Raw genomic sequence first — 6,567 nt, forward strand, 5'->3', positions numbered from 1 at the left:
ACTTTTTGCAGTTTTGAGGTTTAATTGAGGGGGAAGCTATGATTCAGAATCTATATGCTGGTTCCAGCATCCACCAACAGGTGTATGAGCACACTGGAACCTATTTCCCATTCCTTATAATCTGTCTGTGCAGCGGTATGTAAGTTTGGTCCCTGGAGCAAAAGGTGGTACAGAAGGGGAAAATAATGGAGGAAGGGGGGTCAATAGGAAGTTAGAAAGAGAGGAGAGTGAGAAAGAAAACAGACATACATACCAACTAACAGGTGAAAAGGAGACATAAGGTTGGAGAGAAGTGAAAAAAACACGTGAGCAAAATTCCCTAACGAGTACAGTAGCTACACAGAGACAGACCAATAAAATCATGAAATAGATAGTGTAAATCAGGAGGCAAACAAAAGTGAGCAAAGCTAACAGTCAAAATGATAAAATCAAAAGTCAAAATAGGAGATCTGATCACCAGCCTCTCCCCTTTGTTTTCCTTGCAGGCAGCTAGATTTACTCACAGCTTGCGAGTCTGCGATGTTGCCTTTGTCTGATTCAGCAGGGAGGGGCTTTGTCTCCTCCGTAGCTGCGTTACGTTAGGAACCGAGGTGGATGCAGCTGACAGGTGAGTGGGGCAATGCAAATCTCTGCCTGGAGAATGGCCAAGGTGGCAGTTTCACTTTTCACAGATCTTTTCTCTCTGCTCATCTGGGTCCCATCTGGGTCCCTGTGTGATCCACTGTGATGGACTATGCTGGAGTGGGAGGCACCGGGGATCAGCTGCATAGCTGGGTGCTGGATCCAGGGTGCCACCAGCAGGCTGGGTTGGAGGAGGGGGTCGGGAGTTCCCTCCTCTGGAGCTGAGAGCCTCCGATCAGCACCTCCTTAGATAGGCTGTTCCCTTACACCAGCATGGGGTCGCTGCGCTGAGTGCCTCAGCCAGAATGGGCCCAGAGCTCCTGAGCTCCAAAGTTCCAAAGGGCAGGCAGTGGGCAGTGAGAATGGACCTAGATCCCTCACAGGGTACTTCAGCCAGAAATGTGACTGGTATCTCTGAGGGGCAGGCGCAGAAATGTGACCGGTATCTCTGGGTGACCAGCAGCTTGGTGCTGGGTGCTGGGTGAGACAGTGTAGCCAGGGAGGGAGCTGAGATCCAGGACTCCCACATGGCAGAAGTCACATATAGTAGAACAGCAACAGCCAGGGCCACAGTATCCGGCCCTGTGTGAGACCAAAGGTCCCCGGACGTCGGACCAGAGCAGCTGGCAGTGGGTGGGGGGTTGGGGGAAGAAAAGTAAGAGTCTTTTTGGGAACTCACATTTGGAGAATCTCACAAATCTACCTATGCCATCACCATCTTACTGGAACTCCCACTAAAGGGTTCTTGAATCTGAATTGATACTGACTCTTCTTATAAGTCTGTGATGATTTAAGTAACTTGCTAACAGGTGAGCGCATTTGCAATCACTATTTTAGAACTAGTCACTTTCAGGATCTTACATAAAATAGTGTATTAGTTTGCTACAGCTGCCATAATAAAATACCACAGATTGGATGGAATAAACAACAGAAACCTATTTCTCACAGTTGTAAAGGTTCGAAGGCCAAGATCAAAGTGTCAGCAAGTTTGGTTTCTCCCGATCCCTCTCCATGGCTTGCAGATGGCCACCTTCTCACTGTATCCTCGGGTGATTTTTCTTGTGTTCATGCATTCCTGGTATCTCTTTGTGTATCCTTATCTCCTTTTCAAAAGGATATCAGATAGATTATATTAGGGTACAGCCTAATGGCCTAATTTTAACTTAATTTGCTATTTAAAGGTGTTGTTTCCAAACACACCACACACAGCCACATTCTGAGGAAGTGGGGATTAGGGTTTAAACGTATGGATTTTGGAGGTACACAATTCAACTGATAAATAGAACCATACATTTTTAACATCTAGCAATAAAAATTATATTACTTTTCAAAATATTTCCTGTACTACTTTTTCAAATAACAAAATACCAGGTATTCTGCAGTTTTCAAGTGTAATGGCTAAATATAGTAATAGAGTCAAACTGCAACACCATTACATAAGGACAATTTTCATCAAGTTTTTAATTCCAATGGAAGGTGTATGTGTGTGGGTGTGTGCGTGTATGTGTGTATGTGTGTGTGTGTGTGTTTTCCTTGTTTTTTTTCAAATTTGCATTAGAAAATTCTTTTCTTTTCTTTTCTTTTCTTTTTTTTTTGAGTTGGAGTCCCAGTCTGTCGCCCAGACTGGAGTGCTGTGGCACGCTCCTGGTCACCACAGCCTAGACCTGCTGGGATCCGGCAATCCTTCCACCTCAGCCTTCTGAGTAGCCGGAATTATAGGCATGCACTACCATGCCTGGCTAATTTTTTTGATTTGTTGAAGAGATGATATCTCGCCAAGTTACCCAGGCGAGTCTCAAACCCGAGGCTCAGGGAATTCACTCACCTCGGCCTCCTAAAGCGTGGGATCACAGGCTGAGCCACCGAGCCTGGCAGAAAATTATTTTCAAATTCTGATATATTCTCCAAAGAAGGAGTTCTCAGTTCTTTGCCTTAAGTGGGCATTCCTTTGCCATCTTGCAGAAAGTCTTTAACCTTAGCCTATAATAAAGAAATCTATTCCATGGTCTCCAGGATGATGCTTTTTACCATTGTGCTACTCATGTATGACAATTTTTCAATGACACCTTTTCAGAAGTCTGGAATTATTTGGCCTCCTTACTCACTTGGCTGTTATCTTGGGCTTTGTTTTGTATGTTTGTTTGCTTTTGACCTTTATGGAATTCATAGGGTATATAACAAAACTATATTATCTGAATGAAGATCAGCATCACAGGTGCAACATTAAATTACTACATCAAAAAAATAATATTTCCATTGGCAGGAAAAATCAGATTTAACTACTGAGTTGCTGAAAATGCTCATACATTTGAATTGTATGGTACTCAAAGCCATATTTTAAAATTGCCTTTATATGTTATTTTCAGTGATTTGTACATGTGTGATATGAAACATTTAATACTTATGATGTACTATGTCTTATTTAAAATACTATTTTATTACTTCTTTGTATGAAATTCTAGAAGTCACATTTGTTTAACCTCAAACCATGCAGCAGTGAACTACCCAACTAATCACTTTCTACCTTGCATTATAACAATCATTTTGATAGTCAGTGTCTAAAATCCATAAAAAAGACAGGAAAGAAAAAACCAGCAACTTCCCATCTTGTTTGTTGTCTACTAGAGTACCTTAAATTCAGGCTAGATCTGCAGTCCGGTGGAGTTAACTGACATTCATACAATATTATAAAGACGGTGCCAAATTGTCACCTCTGTTATTCTTGCAGTTTTTGCCACTCAGAAGAATGATGACTGTCCCCTTAGGCATCAGAAGATACAATCTTCTAACGTCATAAGGCATCAGAAGGGAGATTTTTATGAGGGAGATATTTTCTCTAAATGGCTATGAAAGTGTACATATCAAAAGAGACATCAGAAATATTGGTTGGAGGATACAGAGCCAATAAAATCTTTTCACAATGAGAAATACACTTTAAAGAATTTTGCAAATTTAATTTCTTTTCCCCATTAATTTTTTTTAAATGAGGACAATAAACAAGGAGTAAGTATGTGCAACACAGAACTGAGTCTTGGAAGCTAGAACATGATTCCATTTCTGCTTGACAGAACTCATGCTGATTGAATAGCTGGGGATTTGCAACACAGAAAAAAACAATTTTGTTTTGTTTTTTGTTTGTTTGTTTTTGAGTGTTGCAATCAGAAACATTGAGTTTTTCTTGGTACTACAAGTAACCCTCAAAATTAATGTACAACCAAGCATATTATAGTTTTAAAGGTGTCTAGTGGTGCTTTCTGGTCTAGTGATTGATAAGGAGAATGGATTCTATTATCTCCTGTCTTTACAATTATCTCCTTTAAATTTTACTCATGTGTTAATTAGTTTCTAAGAGTTAGTCTTTTCAACTATCCTCTGCAGTAGTATTAATAAATAGTTTTAAAAACTGTAAGCTACCTTTTTCTTTTTTAAAAAAACTACCCAATTTGAAAATTAAAGATTCATTGAGTGTCATTTTTATATTTTCACAGACAGGACTTTAATCCAAAGAAGTAAAAAAATTTTCATTGACCTTCCTTTTGCTGGGTTCAGATTTTTTGTAAGACTCCAGAAAAAGATGAAGGATGTCTCAGGCAGAGCAGAAGCAGAGACAGCTCTGAGCACCTGCTTCTTTCTCCACTAGGCTCTATTTTCACTTAAATACTCAGGTTTCTTGAAATAATTTGCCTCAGTGATTTTTGTCCTGTGAAAAGCCAAAGACCCCAGATAAAAGACATGATCCTCCTTAAGGGACACATACAATTTTGCATATAATTTTAGGGGTTCACAAAATTTTAGGGGTTCATTTACCTAGGGTCCAACCCTGGGCCCCTCTACTAGATCTCATGTTAGGTACTCCTTCTGATTTAATTACCTAAATGACTAATAACTCTGTGTCTCAAAATTCAAGATTTGTATTAAGTTTCATTCAGCTTTTCTTTTTAAGCCAAATCTTCAAAATTCAAGTTTATTCAGCAATTTTATAGGTTATTCCATAGGTCAGGATCTCACCTGTAGCCTAACAAAAGATACCATACAGGATAGGCTCATATAGTGTTCCTCCAACTCAGTGAGGGCAGTAGGTGGTGGTGATTTTCCTAGAAAGGGGGAGAGTAAAGCAGACAATACTGACATTTAATAGAGATATTATTAAAAGATTTATAAAATATGTTTGCATACCAAAAAATGCATAGAGAATAATAGTAAGCTATAAAACAAGTGCTCTTGAACTTATCATCTAACTTAATAGAACATTATAGATACAGTAGAAAATGCTTCTTGATCTTATTTTCCAGTCTTCTTGTCCCAAATTGTATCTTAATCAATCCTTGTGTTTTGTTCATAGCTTTATCAAATATATACATATTTCTAAACTACATATTAAGCAGTGACTGTTTTGAGCTGTATATACATATTTTATAATACTATGTGTAACTTTTCAAATTGTCTTCTTTATTAAATATCATGTTTCTGAGAGTCACCCATATTGTTCATGTAGTTGTAGTTCATTAATTTTCACCATAGTATACTATACCATTGAATGAATACATGGAATTTATCTATTGTCAATAAACAGTGAATTGTTTTCACTTTTATCCTGCTAAAAATGCTGCAAAAATTATCTCAGCATATAAAAATAATGTGTTAGCTGTAAGTACATAAAACTAAGATATTTCCAGATTATAAAATTAAGAGCAAAATTACTGTATTGTAGAATAGGTACATCTTCAGATTTACTAGACAATGACAAAAGTTTTCAAAATGATTAAGCCATTTTGCACTATCAAACTGTGCATTATAAGTTGCATAACTCCACAACCTCCAATCTGGCAATTTTTCTGATTAAGTTGGAAAAATCACTTTATCAGCTTAGTCAAAAATTAATTGACCAAAATATTGGAGCATATTTCTGGATTTTATCTTTTCCATTTATCTGAGTGTCTGTACGTCTACTTTCAAGTCAATACCACATTGTTGTAATTACTATAATGGTATGAACCCATCATCTGGCTTGTCTAAGTCTTTGTTTATTTATATACATTTTAGAGTCAGCTTGCTAATTTCTACAAGAAATTGTGCCAGTATCTTTATTGGGATTGTCTTAAATATATAGATCAATTTGGAGAAAATTTATATTTTAGTGGTAACAAATCTTCTGATCCATGAACATATAATATCTCTCATTTTATATTTTCTTTAATTTTTCTCAGCAATATTTTGTAATTTTTAGCATCAAACCTACATGTATTTATTAATTTTTTGATATTTTTTGATATTTCCATGCAATTATAAGTGATATTCCTATTTGTTTGTTCATTGTTATAATATGAAATATAACTAATTTTTGCATAGTAGCCTGTATCTTTTGACCATTTTAAACTCATTTCTTAGTTTTTACACTTCCTTCAGGATTTTTAACATCAAGACTTGTGCCATATTTTAACTGGCTGATGATGTTTATTTTCTTTGAAATCTCTCCTCATATACTTTGTGATTTTTTTCTTCATGTATTTTTCTTTAGCTTGTTTTTATTCACACTGAGTTTTATGTATTACTTTACTAATTTTTGTTGATTATAGGAATGAAAAGGCAAAACATTCTCAGAGTTGTGGACTCTCACTCTGATGTGTTTAATGAACAGAAGTTCTTAATTTTCCACTTTTATTGAGGTATAATTGACATTAAAATTGTACATACTTATAGCATACAATGTGATGCTTTGATACAGGTATACATTGTGATATGATCATCACAATCCAGTTAATCAACACATGCTTCACCTCATCCGGTTATCATTTGTATTTGTGTGTTGAGAAAATTTAAGATCTACTCTCTTAGCAAATTTCAAGTATACAATACAGTATTAGTAACTATGGTCACCATGCTGTACATCAGATATCCAGCAAAAGTTCTTAATATAATACAGCCAAATTTAACAATATTTTATGA

Source organism: Carlito syrichta, unplaced genomic scaffold (genome assembly GCF_000164805.1).
Source record: "Carlito syrichta isolate Samal-C Ts95f unplaced genomic scaffold, Tarsius_syrichta-2.0.1 Scaffold304551, whole genome shotgun sequence".
NCBI classification, from domain to species: domain Eukaryota; kingdom Metazoa; phylum Chordata; class Mammalia; order Primates; family Tarsiidae; genus Carlito; species Carlito syrichta.